Source organism: Sebastes fasciatus, chromosome 13 (genome assembly GCF_043250625.1).
Source record: "Sebastes fasciatus isolate fSebFas1 chromosome 13, fSebFas1.pri, whole genome shotgun sequence".
NCBI lineage: Eukaryota > Metazoa > Chordata > Actinopteri > Perciformes > Sebastidae > Sebastes > Sebastes fasciatus.
This window is the reverse complement of record NC_133807.1, coordinates 21,734,022-21,752,271: the sequence shown is the minus strand read 5'-3', so window position 1 is coordinate 21,752,271 and position 18,250 is coordinate 21,734,022. Positions and strand designations below refer to the sequence as shown.

The following is an 18,250-nucleotide window of genomic DNA, read 5'->3' as shown; positions in this document are numbered from 1 at the left end:
CATAACAGGATAACAACAATCACTTGAAAGCAAGTATTGACTTTCAGATCGTTGTTTTTCCCTGCTCACATCCTCATTTATTTAATATCTGTTGCCATCTTATGGACAACAGGAAGCATTGCTTTAAATAGGCAAACTCATTTATGATAAAGTAAATGTCTTCCTTCTTGTTTAGTGATAAGAAATGCATTTTAGATCAAGAGAATTAACATCACAGCATCGTGGTGCATCAAAAGCAATCAATAAAGGCTTCCAAAAGCTTTATTGATTGCTTTAGATTCACTGAGAGAGCTGCTTTCAAAATGCTCTAAAAGAACCAGCGATGTCAGTTTGAATGCAATCAAAAAAGTCACTTCACTCACAGTCATTCCTCAGTAACATATCTGTCCAGGTACTGATTGATACTTTACTGAAAGTCAAGTCAAACAACAGAGAATGGGCATATTTAGAGTTGTTCCGATACTGTCTGATACCAGATGTATCAGTCTATGCACCGATCCGATACCATCATTTATCAACCCAGCAAAAACATGTTTAACCCGGAAATCAATTCTTCTTCACCGCTCCAGAACAGTAGCCTTCACTGTGCTGTCGCCCTGGATGTATCATGGCTGAAACTACTGTTTTAGAGCAGAGAAGAAGAACTGATCGCTTGCCACGTAACGATAGCAAACAACAACAGTGCGGTGCTAGTGGAGAGTGTAACGGTAACGGCAGTCAAAGCGAGGAAAGTGTCACTCATTTGGCAATATTCACAGTGGAAAATTCAACAAGCTGTTAAATAATAATAATGAGAACAATATATGTATTTTCATCACGCTGGTATTGGATTGGTACTCTATATTGGCAGATGCCGCAAGCGGTATCGGGAAGGAAAGCGTGGTATCGGAACATCTTTAGGCACATTTAACATCCTTGTATGTATAAAGTCATCAAAGAGAAATGAATCGGAGGAGACGGGATAAACAATGAAGCCAGTTTTAATGGGCCACTTAAAGGAGCTCTTACAGAATCCACACTCACTTTGCAGTGAAACACGTGTCAGGTTATTGTTTGACCCCCGTGTTGTGGCGCTAACCAGTAACAATCCCTCGCTCCAGTCCCACACGCACTGGTTTGTCCTGATCTGCACCACAGAACAACAGGTGTCAAACCACTGTATGTGGAAGTAATGCTAAAAAACAAAAAAAGAATATCAATAGAACTAACAACAGTTATTATAATATCAATCATTAATGTTTGTGTCTGCAAGAATTATTATAGCAATATATGTTCCCTTCGTACATTTTACATACAGTTTACATCTATATTCACTTTATTTTGTGTTTTTATTGACAGCAGTACCATGTTCTCTGTTGACCTTTGACCTCTAACAGGCCGGGTCATATGTTCCAGTTGTGATTGGCTGGTGAGCTCCGCCACTTACAGTACGGACGCTACGCCCTGGGGACCAAAACACCGACTCACGTTAACATCACACACACAGCCCCTGGGGGGGAGACAAGGAGACCCTGCGGGGAGAGTCCGGGGAATGCTGAAGAACCTAAATCCTATGGAATGACGCGGGAGATGTGCGGCGTTCGCTCGATGGAGGTTGGCGCCAGCGAGAAGAGCAACGATGTGATCGGCAGCTGCAGTTTTTTTTTTTTTTAATTATTATTCTGGGCTCTACAGCTTCCTGGTTTGTGCTGAAATGGACATCTGTGACGCCTACAGAGCTCATCCTAGTTAAGCTGCTCTACGCTGTGCGCTTTAAATGAAGATGGCCTCCTCTTCGTTGAAAGGAGTGAGGGGTTGGCTTTTAAAATGTGAGAGGGAGAGTGTGTGAGCGTGAAAAATAAAAAGCTCAACGACATGCCGAGGAGTCTCTGGAAACGAAAAGGCAAATTTGTGGCAAAAAAATGCCAATGTGAGGTAAAGCCTGTACCCACAGAGCTAGAGTACATAATGGAGGGGCATGTAACTAGCACTGCCCAGAGAGAGACGGGGATATCGGACTGATCCATCCTGCACAAACACACACCAGAAGTTTGTTACCAGCTGTTACCCTTTTCACAAGAGAAAAGACAGAAGAGACCTGAACCTCCTGGCTCAGATGGAAGATTATCTTCCAAATCCCCGACAGAGAAGAGTAAACATCGTCCTTCCAGTTTTCCATCCCGTTTAGAAATGTGTGATTGAAGTGTGAGGTCTCTCTTTCTTTTCTCCTTCTGGCCAACTCAGACTTGCGTCTCGCTTCTAACGCGACGAGTCTTCCTCATCATCATCATCTCTTTAATCCTCTCAGCCACTTCCTCCATCTCCTTGTCCTTACTGGCATCCCGCTTTTCTCCTACGCCCTTCTCCATCTCCATCTCGCTCTCTCCGTCTCTCTTTGGGTGGGATTCTCTGTGGGCACAGGCTGCGGGTCAGCAGGATCCCGCCGGATCGTCACCGACCATCCCTTTCTCGGGAACGCTGTCCAGAGGTCCCGCTGCCCTCTGCTGCTGGCTCTGGTACTGAAGCTGGAGCTGGGTTAGGGGTGGGGGCTGAGTATAAGCCGGTGGTTTTGAAAGAGTTTGAACCAGAGGGAAGGGTGGTAGCTGGGGGTGTTGCTGATGGAGATAAGCCTGAGGTGCCGTCTGGGTTTGGGGCTGAGGTTGGGACGGGTGCGGTGGAGGAAGAGGCTGTGGGTGGGTCCTGGCCTGAGGCAGCTGCTGTATCTGGACCTGCTGTGGCTGGTGGTGAGGGTGAGGGTGATGCTGCAGCTGTGGAGAAGCCGCTCCGTTCTTACTGAGACCACAGGACTGAGCTGCACAGTGGATCTGACGCAGGGTGTCCAGCGCCTCGCTCTTAGCGTGCTTCAGCAGGTCTGCCTGGCCCTGAGATCGAGACAGAGAGAAACAGAAAGAGAGGCCGCTTTGTTAACAACACGTGGCGACAAAAATAACAGGAAACATCTTTGATATCCATTCCCTCAGGGCTGCTTTAACGTACAGTCTATCTGAGTTAGATAACATCAGCTAGTTCTGTGCTACCTTTATTGGCCTGGAGCCTCATTACAGAAAAATACCCTAACTGCTTGTCTATCTTAACTTAAGTTTCAAAGACATGAAAAATCCTATTGTCCTATTAGAGATGTGATTCCTAAATTCATGGCTGTGTCCTATCATATCTCAGACCTCCTATCTTATATTAAAGGGATCGTTCGGGTGTTTTGAAGTGGAGCTGTAGCGACACCGGAGCATAGCAATGTATTGCTGTGGAAGGGGACAGCAGAAAAACATATTTTAGCCACCTAAAAGAAAAGTTCACTCAAAACACACACACACACACACACACACACACACACACACACACACACACACACACACACACACACACACAAACAATTGACTCAGTTTGTTTCAATACCGTGGATAAGCAAATGTATACGGTATGATAACCGTCAACTTTCATACCACAGTATACCTTGATACCGGTATACCGTCATGTTGTTCAACATCTTCATTGTCATAATGACCTAACAACAGTTATTTTTTAGGACAGAGTCTATGCCATTGTAACTTCCTAACTAGTGAAATCCCAAAGTTAGGGCTGTTCTGTAATAGCTAAATTCTTATCCTAAGAGAAGATAGGAGTTTGTCGCTGAATGCAGTTAGGAAACATGTTTCTGTAATACCAGAAATCCTAAATGTCATCCTCAACTGAGATAAGATAGGATTTCAGCCCCCTGGTGTCTTCTGAAAAAGAGATTTTAATCTCAAAAGGACCTTAACCTCGTTGAATAAAAATGAAATAAGGGGGATTTTTTTTTTCCTTAGTGCATTGACTTGTAAGATGCAGAAGGGGGCAGTATAAAGCCACTGAATGAAGGCCTCTGGTTGCCTGCCAGCCCTTCATACTGCTCCTCTCAGCTGGTGAACAGTGCTGTCATATGGTGATAATGTTATACTACATTTCTGCTCTTTATTTGGGAGCACCCCAGAGACGGATCCCTGCCATATGTGGAGGAAGTGGTCAGGGCAGGCATCCTGCTTTTACAGCACTGTCGAGTCAATCCGGGCCACTGCCGTGGCTGCCTGCCACCTTAAGCTAGCCGTCTCTGCCATGTGGAAATGTGGTCGAGTCTTCTCCACAGGCGGTTATTTCTGTGTGTGAGAGGTGCTTATATTATTAGAACTGGCCAAAGGAAAAAAAAGACCACATGCTTCTTACAAACTCCACCTCTACAGTCTTGACTCTTTCCCTTAGGCCTCGCCACACCCCCGTCTCTTTCAGCGTGTCCGGTCCGACGCTTTCTTTACTCCACCATCTGTTCTCAAACAAGTTGTAAGCAGTTGTGAATCTGTCTATCTTCCCCCCCCTACCTCTCACTGAACTTCAGCCTGGACTTGGTCTGACCTGATGTGACAGCTCATTAAGTTAACATCCCTATGAAGAGGCACAGAATGACCTGTTCTGCACCAGACTGAAGTGTGCTGTAAATGAAAGGGAGAGCGTTCTCAGTGCCACACGAAGCAGACACAGCAGTCTGATATATTGCAGAATGAGTAAAGGTGCTGCCCTGCACGCAGCGACCCAACGCTCTACTCCCAGGTGATGTTAGTACGCTGCAAGTACCTGAGCCCCTCCGGCACGCCAAACACGAGCATGAATAAGTCATATGTTTGAAAAAATACTGAAATTATGTAAGTCATGACTCACCAGGCATAAAATAAGACAGCGAGGAGACGGTTCTGTGCTGCCGGAGAGCCAAATCACGACGTATTCGGGTGCGTTCACCAGCTGGCCTGAAGCTATCCGTGGGGGGCTAAGCCCAAAGCAAGGGCAGCCACCAAATCCCCCCACTATATCCTCATTAAATTCCCTCCTAATCTCCTACTTGTTTATCAAAATCAATCCATCCCCTTGATAGAAATTGGACACTCAATAACCGGCTTTTACTGTAGATTATTTTTAAGGTTGTAGATAGAGAGTGGTGCGTGATTCCCAGTTGAACTATATAGAACAAAACAAATCTATTATTAGCTCAAGAGTGAAACAGCATAAAAATGAGTGCAGGAAAGACAAAAGGGAGCCAGAGTTACGATTGTATAGCAGAAAATCTGAGCGACTTCAGCAGGGGCTTGATTAGTTATGTAATAAAATGCCTCAAACGGTTAATTACAGTAGAAAATACAATGCTGAGTGATTTGGGAGACAACAAGGATTTTTTTTGAGCATGTTATTCTTCTTAAAAATGAACCACAATATGCTTGACACTTGCTTCAAAGCCTCTCCTTCTGTCTCTCTGGTTTTGCTTTTCTCTTGGCAGTGAGGTAAGTGACAGGGTGGTATGACTGGTAGAAACGGGCAAATACCCTCATTCACCATGACAGCTCTGATCTGACTGTCAAAGTAAGGGTTTGGAGAGAGGGAGAGAGAGTACACAACTGTTTCTCTCGACTGTTTCCCCCACCATCTACCAGGAGCCTGCTGAGGATCTGGAGAGGATGACAGGTGAAATATCTGCGCACGGCTGCCAGCCTTGGCAAACACGCACCAGGCTCTCACCAAATGTTCAGTATGAGACACAGCTTACAACTGAAGAATGGGAGGAGGAGGAAGAGGAGGAGGAGGAGGGGTTGTGTGTGCACGCCAAGATGCCTTCATGTTGAGAATGTGGCTCATCGAAAAAAAAATTAGAGGACGAAAGAGGGAGAGAGACAAGGCGGGGATGGGAGGAGTTCGGGGGTGATGGAGGGAGTGCGGGTGAGAAAGGGATTATGTTCGGGTGTCCACCTGTTATGCCATGAAGCTTAATTAAGATAAATCTTGCTGTTGCATACGGCTGCTATATTAGCACAAGAAGAAAAGCAACACAAATGCTTTTAACACTGATTTATTGGTGCTTTAGCCATCACCTTCACTAGTGCTGAAACGTTAAGTCGGTTAAGGCCTTGACACGCCAAGCCCATGGTCGGCTGTTACAGTTTGGGGCTGTAGGTGAACACTAGTTTTTGCGGGGTGTCCCGCACTGTCAGGTCTAGTCTTCCGGCGTCAGAGGCTTTTTGGCCAATTCAGCATGTTGAATCGGCGGCGGGGCTCGTCGGTGAGAGAAATCAATCTGATTGGCTTTTCAACTTAAGCAAATGAGTGCACAAGAAGAGAAACGGAAGTGAAGAAAGCAAGCCAACGAGTAAAGTCAAGACGGGGCACACAGAAGGCTCTTCCCATTTTCATCTTCATCTCATCTGATCATTCTAATACACAGATATTTCCACAGCGACATGGCCATCTGGAATGAAGCTAAGTGGTGAGTGAGAGTGGTGTGAAAATGGTCGGCAAACGCCGCTTTATTAGTATCATAACAACGGCTTGTATATCCGCCGTCCTCGGTCTTCCGGTTTTCCTTTTAAATGACAAAAACAGACTTCCACTTCCACTTCTGGTGTGGAGAGTTATTTCATCTCACGCAGGCGCAGAACATACGTGCTAGTTGGCTGTAGTCTTTGTGCAACTTGTCGGCCAAGACAAAGGCGACAGGAGGCGATGCAACAGTCTTTGATGTTGTTTTTTTGTGTCTGGGACTTAACAGGGCTGTCCTCGACCAAAGAAATTCATAGTCCACTAACACTCATACAGATTTTGTTGACTAATTGATTAGTTGATTTAATCGACAGATCTGTAAAACTGAGTTTCTCCACAAAGAATCACACAAAAGCACCACTTTAAATCTTGTGTTTACCAGAGATGGGTTCATAAGTTTCTTAGAAATTAATTTAGCATGAAAAAGCATAAAAAATGACTAATCAACTAAAGAAATCTCAGTTGACTAAGACCAAAACAACTGATATGTCGACTAATCAATTTAGAGGGAGCAGCCCATGTCAGTTAATCAATGAGTCACAAAGGTAGCAGAAACAGATTTGATAATCATTTATCATTTAATCATTTATCAACCTAGTTGTTTCCAGCATCCTAAATTTGAGAATGCTGCTGCTTTTATTATTAACTGTTTTATATCATTGTAAATTAAATCGGTTAGTCGGGAAAAACAAACAGTCTAAAGATGTCACACTGATTTCTGGGTATTTTTTGTACAGATTAAACTATTAATCAGTTAATTGAAACATTTATCATAAACAAATTAATAGTTAGTTGCGGCCCAAATAACTTTTCCTTTATCTGAAAAGCCAGAAAAAGAATCAAGCAGTCAAACATCGACCTAACCTGACACTCAAGCAAAAAGCTGAGCCGAGGGAGCTTCTTCACTCAATACTAAATGATTTCAGGGTGATGAGATGAGACAAAAATATCCTGGCTGCTCTGTCCTTACTTAGCAAAACAGGCCCCACTGTGCAGAGCAGCATGTGGTGTTTTATCAGCGCTGGTATTACCATCACTGTTCACAGAGGCAGAGAGAGGAGGGCGTTGGGCAGCCTTATCTCACCGTGTCACGGGAGAGGCACAGACAAGAAAGCATTTTGCTGAGCATCATCTTCAAGGCATGTTCAAGGGACCCGATGTACCCTTATGAGGAATAAAAGCGCAGCATGTACGTGTCTACAAAACAAGTGTGAACAATCCTATCATGTCCTGTCAAGACGGTTACATGAGCAAATAAATAAAACAGTGTTTGGAATCAGCAGTAATTAATTAAGAGATTAAGGGATTAGAGAGGAGGCGAACACAATTAGCCCAGAGAGCTTTCTTAAAACACCATGTAGTCTAATCTCAGCAACGGAATCTGGGATTTCTTATCCTGCTGATTATAGTCTCCAAATAATCTGACATGTTGACATCAATCAAAGGTATTAGCCAGTACTTGACACAAATACACACGCACATATAAATATATTTATATATATCCGTCTCACCTTGAGGACAGTGATGTTCCAGGCGTAGCTCTCCATCGCCTTCTGAAGTTTGCGGCCTTTCAGACCTTCCTTTGCTCCGATGCGATGCAGGTCCTCATGGAAGTCCAGACCTGGACACAGACACACACGACATGTGAATTAATATGATAAATATGATACGCATTATACATTTTCTGTCTTTTTTTATTTTAACATGTACATAAAGATGGACAACGCGTCTCCACTTCCTCCCACTGTACAGAAGTGAAGCCAAAATATCCCGGATACGGGAGCTGCCATCCTGACATTTTGACATCATTTGGAGCCAGATTCTGTGCAGTAGTGATCGGGCGGTGGAGCCGCGGTATCGAGGTCACTCGCCCGAACACATCGTGAGCCGAACGCGGCCGGAGCTCGTCAGCAAGAGAGACTCACAGCTGTCAATCATGACGTCTCACCACCTTTTTATAGCATCAAATAACTAATTAAAACCAAACTTATCAGAAAAATTAACACTTGAACATTAGGGCTGTCAACACTAATTTGTTTTAACGCCACTTATTTCTTCAGCACATTAACACAACTTGTGATTCTTAGGTTGTAGCGCACTCAGTTTTAAAGCTAAAGTGAAGATACTGGCATCATATGAAACTAGAAAACCTAAGGAATACATTTGTACCAACCATCATACTAGCTTAAAAAAGTGTCATAGCTTTTTTTTCAAAGGTGTCCCTTGACCTGAAAATGGGTTCTCTGGGTACCCACGAGTCTCTCCTTTACAGACATGCTCACTTTATGATAATCACATGCAGTTTGGGGCAAGTCATAGTCAAGTCAGCAAATGCTAAATGCAGTACCTGTGGGGGTTTCTGGACAATAATTGTCATTGAGAGCACAGAAGTATTTAAGAATAGGAGTTATGCAGAGCGTGCATACCTCAGACAAGGAAGGACAATCCTCTAGATTTGTTCTTTTAGAAGATACCTTTTTGACTTCCAGTACATTAACAGCAGGCCAAGATAAAACACCAACATGTTCTCAATAATAAAACAAATCCTTAAAGCTTTATTAGTTCTGCACATGGATCCAGATTCATGAATCACTTGTTCCTAAACTTTCCACCAAGTTTAAGTGAAACCTGTTCAACAACATGCATCTGTTAACTAACAAACAGAACTAAAAACAGAACATCCCTGATGACGGTACGGTCACTTTTCCCTGCAGAACAAAAGACATCTAGCTCCTCACGAGCACCTTAAAGGCCACAACAGCAGTTCACCGTTCAATGTGATGCATTGCTACAGTAATGGGGGTAAAATTGAGGTAGTGCAACGCAGGCTAACCTTTAATTAGTCTATCAGTAGGTCCGGCTTCATTTAGCCCACGCAGACCATTACTAATCCTCTGGGCTTTAAGAACAAACTCCTCCTAAAGCCACTGGCCATCTGCCACTCCAGCTTTGACTCACTGCAAAGACATTGAAGATACATAATACGCTATAATTCACAAAAGGCCCATCATCACAAGTCATTCATCCTTTAGTCCCCAGCTCTTTTCAGTGACTGGTAGGCAGATACCTCAACTGTTGGCAGGAGAAGTCTTTAATTAAATTGATTTTTGTTGGAGAGCAGGAGAATTACCTCGGCCCAGTGGCAGACTCCTGCTTGTTTTTTGAAAAATAACTCTGGACTCCATCCTCGTTCCACGGGAAGAGATAAACAGAGACATTCAATATTGAATAATAAAATCCTTTGGTTTAATATTCAGTGCTCCGCTTACAATTTGCATTACAAAAGTGTCTAGTCATGCAGTTACACTGTCTCCCACTACACTAAACTGTTTTGTTGTTGTTCTTGGAGAGTATCTTGATTCAAGCATCGACTGTACAAACGCCTCCAAACCAAAATTACAATACTTATTCTATTTTTTCTTTTAGATTAGTTTTAGTTTTCAAAGTGTGTTTGTTAGTTTTAGTTTCAGTTTTTTCAGAAAGGTTTAATTTTATTTTTTATATACAGTATTTAGTTTTTTTTTTGTTAGGACCAGCTCTAATGTCTCAGAAGTTTGTAGTTACATATACATACAAAATACATTGATGGAGAACTTTGTAGGGATGTTTAATGTTTACAGTAATCTTTGTAGTACTTTAGTGTCCGATGTGACACAATTGCGGCAAAGCGCCGTCTCCCGGAAGGTCAAGACCGTTCAGTTTCTGTGGTTCAATGTCACGAGAAGGAAATTCATGCTGTTTCCTTTTTCCGGTAGTGATATATCGTAGCTAAAAAACTAAAACGGAAATTAATTTACATTCATTTTTAGGGTCAGCATAGAAAACATTTAAACATTTATAAAGTACCACAAATCCCTGTCTTACCAAACTCCTGTTCAAAATACTGCACTTTAGGGTATAACTCACTTCATTCACATCATTTGAACTGTATGTACGGTTGCCTGCAACGATTAATCGATTAGTTGTCAATTATTAAATTAATCGCCAGCTATTTTGATAAGTGGTTAATCGGTTTGAGTAATTTTTAAGAGAAAAAAAATTCTAAATTCTCTGATTCCAGCTTCTTAAACTTGAATATTTTCTGGTTTCTTTCCTCCTCTATAACAGTAAACTGAATATCTTTGAGTTGTGGACAAAACAAGACATTTGAGGACGTCATTTTGGGCTTCGGGAAACACTGATCGACATTTTTCACCATTTTCTGACATTTTATAGACCAAACAACTAACCGATTAATCGAGAAAATAATCGACAGATTCATCGACAATGAAAATAATCGTTAGTTGCAGCCCTACTCAATGCACATCTCAACCCAGTTGTCTTTGAACCACACCACACATGCAAATGTCATTCCAGCAACTTCACATAATTGTATGTTTGACACTCAGGATAAGAACATTTTCCAAAATAATCTGCAGCACACTTAAAACAGATCAAAAGGTCGAAAAGTAAATACAGAAAATATGATCTCTGGCCTTCAGTGCACATCAGACTCAACATCACAAAAAAAAGAGCAAGGACCCCTGTTGTTCTTTAATTTCCATATAATTGCTGATGTAGAGCCCTTGCAGAATCTCTCTCTCTGAGCCTGAAAGTTGTGTTAACAGGGTTTAGGGCTGATTTGATCTTGTAATCTGGTGTAGTTAATGGGCTGCTGCTGGTGCAGAGCTGAGCCGAGGCGATCGCAGGACTTGGGGAGAAAGGCAGACAGAGAGCTGAATAAGAGATGAAATTAGCTGGAGGCGGCTCGTCGCAATACAGCCTCTTCAAGCATTTAATTTCCCAATTATTAAGCATTTCCTTCCCCCAACAGTCACACAGTTGCTGTTCCTTACTGTCACTTAAACTAATAGTAATAAACAAAATGTGGCCCCGTGGTACACTCTGATGAGACGGGATCTTATGCTTTGCTTCTCTACTGGAAAGAGAGAAATCTAGACAGACAGGAAGACTGAGGGGACATCAACATGTCTTTTCTGAGTACACACATACATGCAGACAAAAAAAACACGCCTCAGTAAAGGCTTACAGTCTCTGCATAGAGCAGAAAAGGGTTTTTGCCTTTGTAATGAGTACTGCAGCAGAACCTCCAAATACACATGCACAGAATAAGAGACAGCTACAGGCAGAGAGAAAGAGGAAGGTAAGTAAATAATGAAATCAAACAGAATCTCCAAACAGGACCGGATGAAAAGAAATGATGAAAACAAGGATGGGAAAAGGGGGTGAGGAGGAGATGCATGCAGTCAGATCAGTGTTTCATTAATTTATCAAGTCACACACGCTGCAGAGCCCGGGCAGAATATCATGACTGGAAATAGAGGATGGGAATTTTCACAGGAAAACAATGACGGTACAAAGCCAAGGAAGATAAAGGGAGGGAGAGGTCTTTATCCTTGGATATCCATGGTATTGGAGTCCACATGGAGTCAAACCATTCCAACACAGTCGGAGCAGTCAGTTAGAGGAGGGAGTCTTTGCATGGAAAGAGGACATCAATAAATAAACGCAGTCAGGCTTGTTGCAGGAAGGCAGCAGCTCCCAAACGCATGCAGTGAGCTTGCACCTGTTCAAGGCAAGATGATGGGCTGTATTCAAACCAGACAGCTGAACGCATCACACATGCAGAATACACAGAGATACATGTTGTATCAATACATTAATGAAGCTCTGCCTCCTGTCAGCTGCTGTACAAGCATTTATAACTCAGAGGACTTGAGTTGTGACGTTTAAAATTGCAGAATCCTATTTTTGAAATGTCTATTGTTAGAAGTGCTGAAATGATCGGTTGATTAATTGATTTGTTGATTGACAGAAATAAATCAATAACAATTTAGATGACTGATTAAGTCAGGACAAGTGTCAAAAATCTATGATTCCCCTTTCACAAATGTGAAGATGTGCTGCTTTTCTCTATTTAATATTATTGTAAATTGAATATTGTTAGGTTTCAGACTGTTGATTACACATAAGACACAAGTAGAAGACATGACCTTGGACTTTTGGGATCGTGTGAAGGACATTTTCATTATTTTTGACTTTTAAAACATAACCAATAGATTGATAATGGATAATAATCACTCGTACTTTTTTTTTTTTACAGAACATTACTTCATTGTATTTACTTTTACAGGATTTTTCTAATGACAGTACGACAGATTCCTCCAATTCAAAATTCTTCAATAAATAATGTAAAATTGACAGGATACAATATGTAAAAACATACAGTTTTTATTAAACAAGCAGGAGGGAATAGTGCATTTATTGGGGACTATAACCTCGCCCCTTTGCAGGAGATGTGGTGGAGCAGCCTCTCTGGCCAGTGAACAGGAGATTTTTGTGTTTTTGACGATAATTTTAACTGATAGAACTCCGATGATGTGTTTGAATTCAAAATTGATATTAATGAATTCATATTCAGGCAACTTAATCCCTGTGCGCTCTCACTGCACACCTGCTGTATAGGCCTATCTGTCTCTCCATGCAGTCACATCAGCCAGTGTACAGTGCACACACACACACACACACACACACACACACACACACACACACACAGTGGAGGTGCCAGAGTGTGCATCCCAGCTGTCTATCTGGTCCCCCATTAGCGGTGTGTGTGATGGTGAGCCATCAATAGCGCCCAGGGGGGATCATCCAGCACCTCTCCATCCTCATCAACACGTCAGCTTCACTGCCCAAATTAAACTGATTAGCTGCAATAATGACTGGGCATAAACTGAACACAGGAAGGGGAAGAGGAGAGGAGAGGAGAGGAGAGGAGAGGGAGGAGAGAAGTAAGAGCCATAGCAACACCAAAACTGTCCCACATCGCCGTCTCTCATCTCTACTGTATGAGTGGCGAATTTGCCAACGTGCCACTCATCCCATGTTGCTTAAGAGTAAAATGAATGGCAATTCAGGAGGTAAGAGGTGAGTTCAGGTCGCTCTCTTCAGATGGTCATTGTGATTATGGCTTTGTCACAACAGCGTTTTGCTGATGAGCAGAGCACACTTTTAATGGCTGTAGGGCAAACGTGTCACATCCAATCAAAAGCCTTAAATTAAGCTCAGAGGCAGCGCACGCACACACACCGTACCCCATCCCATACTCTCTCTCCGATGCTGACAGCCTGTCCTCTAATAGCACCTTTTTTCCACTTCCCACACAGCCATTACACCAAAATTATACCTTTGGCTTCCGGATCGATCATACGGACAAAACCTTCAATTCCATGCAAATCCACCATTTCGCTCTTCGTATGCCTCTGCTCTCTGATTCTCTGTCTGTGTTCAGGCTGCTGCTATTGTCATCCTCAGTCTCTCTACATAATCATATGGCTTATGAGATGGCTTCTGACAGGTGCATGTCAGTCTATCAAAAGAGGGAAAATCATGCTTTGCCAGCCATCACAAAAAGATGCAGCATTTTTTTTGGGGGAGTCATGAGTTCATCCCAATGTCCTCTGTGGGTTGTTCTGCTCTCTAGAGGATCAGAGATGTTTATAATGAACAGGCTAAACAAGACAAAGATGACAGAAACAGGGAGAAAGCCCATTTAGGGAGATGTGATTTTGTTGTTGCAGAGAGACAGACGGGAGAGTCTGTGCTGCATTTCATTAGATCCACTGATTGTAAAATTAGATTGAAGTAGCTCAACCCTCTCAACCGTTCTACTTGTCACATATTCAGCATTATGAAGGTCAAGTTCAAGCACGTTTTAGATCCGTTTCACACGTTCTCCAGCAGCCCTGTGATTTCTAAGAATTACACAACACAATCAATCTAATTCGCTGTATTAGGCTAACTGTAATGCAATACTGTGGCTGTATAGATCAGGGCTGGGACGATACACCTATCTTCCGATTCGATACAATCATGATACTTGGGTGCCGATTTTATATGTATTGCGATTCAATATTACGATTTATTGCGATTTTTGTTTTTTTAATACTAGACTATGGGAAAAAGTTGAAACATAGACTTCTAGGGACTTTTACTTTGGAAAATGTTTTAATTAATACAATAAAAATGTTTGATTTTCAGCAATTTAGTCAGAGATGTGCTGAAGTCAAATCCATCAGTCATTGTCAGGAATTATTTATTCCATTTTTTCCCACCCCTAAAATAGATGCATTTAATTTGCATTAAACGACACAGTTGAAACTAGACTTCAAACTCTATTGGTGTGAAAGAATTCTGCATATGTACGAGCAAACGCAGCAGCAGACATAGAGACAACGGGGACCTGATGAGACAGGAAGCAGATGGAGGGGACAAAGAGCATGCTGAGTGAGGGAGCGGGACAGAAGTGTCTGCGTTAATATCGGAAAGCAATTACTTTATTAACGCAGGGGGGAGATTATTATAGCAGATCTAAAAATGTTGATTTACGGAGGCAGTATCAAGCATCATAATTTCCCCATCAAGCATTTTTCCCATCTTGAAATCCTCTTAATTAATATTCAAGCACTGCAAGCACAGATACAGATTCATATTTGCTTCTGCAGTCATGAATGGACAATATTTTTTTAATGCTGTGTTAGACTCTCTGAGCCAATCTTTAACTTTTAATTCCCTTACGCCAACGAGGTTGAATTTCATTAAAAGTTCAGAATTGTTATTTCCCAATTTTGATTTGAGGCAATAGGTTATATTATGTAGTATTTTAAAAGCTTAGTAATTAGATTTTGGTAAACAGTGCTGCTGAGGCCTCTATTTCTTTGGCAGTCTGTTGGAAAGCCACATTATGTCAGAGAAAAAGCTGCTATTTGTACATTTTATCTTTCTTCCGCCTCACGTATCGCAATCAAAACTACAACAAATGTCTGGAAGCATGAATGAACAGACATGGCAGTTATGTACATTTGCGAATGGCGGTGGTTTGGATTGAGGCGTGTGTGTCAGCGCTGGGGGCAGGGGAGTGGGAGTGGGCGATAGGGAAAGTGCTATGTTTGGCATGCAGCTGAGGCCTCTCAGGGCTGTCGCTCCAACCCTCAGCCTCGTTGTATCATTCTTACATAATGCTGCGCTTACGTGAAAAACCTTGTAACTCCAAATTTAGGAATTCCCATGTTTGGCTCCTGAAAGTTTGACATTTTGGAAGCACGAGGTTTTCAGCAGCAGTAAGCTGAGCAGCAGCAGTAAGCTGAGCAGCAGCCTCCGGTCTCCAGCTAGTAGTGACACTGCTGCGAATGTGTCTGTGGCTGTGTGGGGTTTAAGATCAGCTCAAGTCTGCAGTCATCGCCTTTGAAGATGCCTCCAGCTCTGGGCTGGGGAACCTCTGGGCCAGGGGACAACTCTGTGATTGAAACCCCAGCGGTCACCCTTCATCCCTGGGTAATAGCACAGCACCAATGTGAGCTTGGCTTATTGTGGTTGGGGGGAGAGCGAAGCATATGCCTGCCTCTGTGTGACTCCAGGGAGTAATGCTGGGCATAGCGGGCTTAAATTGGCTTATCGTCCTCAGGATATTGGGTTGGCATGTGCCAGTGAGTGAGCCTTCCCTGTCTACTTTGGGTTTATCACACACACAAACAACAAATGGCTTGTCATGTTTACACCCGCCATTACAAGCTCTGAATCTGTAGGTCCAACGCTGCCAGATGTACGATAATTATCATATTTGTATGATAATTCTGCCCTCTGCCCATTTTAATTCATTTCCGGATGAATCCCCACGTCTGTGTTTATGCATCTCTTCTCCCGCGCCCTGTTTCCAGCCATTCACGCTTGGCGTAGGCTATGATGTTGATGAACGTGACCCGCAAGCACGGCTGCTTGACGCTCATTTGAAGAGCACGAGAGATAGCTTTGAATACATCAGTCAGCCCAGTTATTTATTCAATTAGTTTATGGCCTTAGCTGTTTTCATGCAGAATATGAACTGGCTTCCAGTCGTGCTGTCTTGTAATTTAATTTTGTAATAGTAGGCTAATACAAAAATTGTCAGACTGATGGAGACACATACCCCCTTCCACTAATAGCTACGTCAACTTGACTACAATAATTTTCCTCAAAATATGAAAATGTTAAGCCTTTGCTGCGATTTAACATCTCCCATCTGGCAACGCTGTGTAGGTTTCACATTTGTCTCTTGGTTGCCTACAGCAGGAACGTGAGGTATAAACATGCAAAGTGAAGATGTCAGTATGTAAACTATGTGCTCCCATTTGAGGAGCTCTTCAGCAGAGGCACTGCTGCGTAGTAGGGAAGCTCAGCAAATGAGGAACAATTAGTGCTAAATGGAAAAGAGGCTGCAGGATTTCTTGATTTGAAGTCGTTTCTCTCCTAATGATCTTATTATGGTGAATTTTATCCTCACCCATAAAAGGCCAAACCTCTTATGGCATCCTTTTTAAAAACGCTTCTTTAATTCCATCCTTTTGCTGTCCCTCCCCCTCTCACCCCACTCTCTCCTCCTCTCAAAGGATGTTTATGCTCTCCTCCTCCTGTAGCCCTTTTGTTTGTGTGGCTGGCTGATTGTTTTCACCTGCCCACTGACATGATAACTACTGGGTGCTGACTCACTGATGATGGCCTGTTCTATCGACAGCAGCCGATGCTGTAGCGGCGGATACACTACGCTCATTCTATTAGGCAGGAGGACACGACACATAATACGTTTGGAGGTTGCAGATGCGCGTTCTCACAGTGCTCGATTCAGCTGGACCGAAAGAGCAGAGCAGCTGAAACCATTCATCTTCTCAAATGAATTCATGTTGCTTTGCGTTGTATGATCTTATTTTTCTTAATAAAATTAAAGAAGTATACCGGTACGGTAATTTAATTTGTGTCTGATACAGTCATTTCCCTCACAGTAGCAGACTTATCCTGCTTTGTTTAATGGGCCTGCTGCTTGATTTTTTAAATGACATGAATTAAGAGAATCTTCATTTTATCATCTCATCAAAAACTATTTTTGCAGGCAAACAAAATAAAAAAAGGATTTACGCATCCAGTTGTGATCAATATGCTCTGCAGTGTCGAAGATGTGGAGGATGGACTCTGCTCATCCCGTAATGCAGCGTACCTGCGCGTTGTGCTTGTGTGAGCTTGGAGTAGACGACGTCAGCCGACTCGATCAGCGTTCTGCTGGTTTGGATCATCTAGAAGACAAAGAAGACATGTAGTTAATTTACATCACATCTCAGCATCATAGTGGGGTCATACCTGAAAAGCCTTGAGCACAGGCCCAGCCAAACACAGGGGACCTTCATGGTATCGTACTGTAAATAAGAAGCAAAGAGAAATACCAAGAGGGAAAGACTTCCTATAGATTACCGAGACTTGTCTATATTGACACCTTGTTAGGCAACAGATTTGATCCCCTCAACAGCAAGTATTTGGGCTCTTAGCTGCCATGTTTACAGGCTACTGTACACTAAGAATTCAGCTTTAACCCAATTAACGCAACGTAGCCGTCATGTAAATGTCTTTATTTGATTACTTTAATTGGGGTAAGATTGTAATCAGAGGAAGCAGATTCTTTCCAATTTAATTGGGCGTGTAAACAACATGGTTCAGATTTATTTCGCCTTGTATGCAAGTACAACAGAAAGTTAGATAAAGTTCATGTGAAAAGTAAAATTAGAAGCAGTCTGTTTAGTATTACAGCTAGGGCTGTCAAAGTTAACATGAAAAGAGTATTAAATACTCAACAATTTTCCCTTTAAGGAACATTTTTAACAGCTAAAAGATGTGTGATTAATTTGCGATTAGTCACGATTAACTATGGACAATCATGCGATTAATCTCGATTAAATAATTTAATCGATTGACAGCCCTATTCACAGCCTTGTTTAACGCTATAGGCTTGCAAAAAGCAAAGTAGGTCTTAAAGGGACAGTTCACCCCAAAATCAAAAACACATATTTTTCCACTTACCTGTAGTGGTGTTTATCAATCTGGATTGTATTGGTGTGAG

At 42.4% G+C, this 18,250-nt stretch overlaps 1 pseudogene; it reads right to left on the bottom strand.

The window, feature by feature from the left end:
* Positions 1–965: 965 nt before the first annotated feature.
* LOC141781550 (uncharacterized) overlaps positions 966–18,250 on the bottom strand; it is a 156,568-nt pseudogene continuing 139,283 nt past the window's right edge.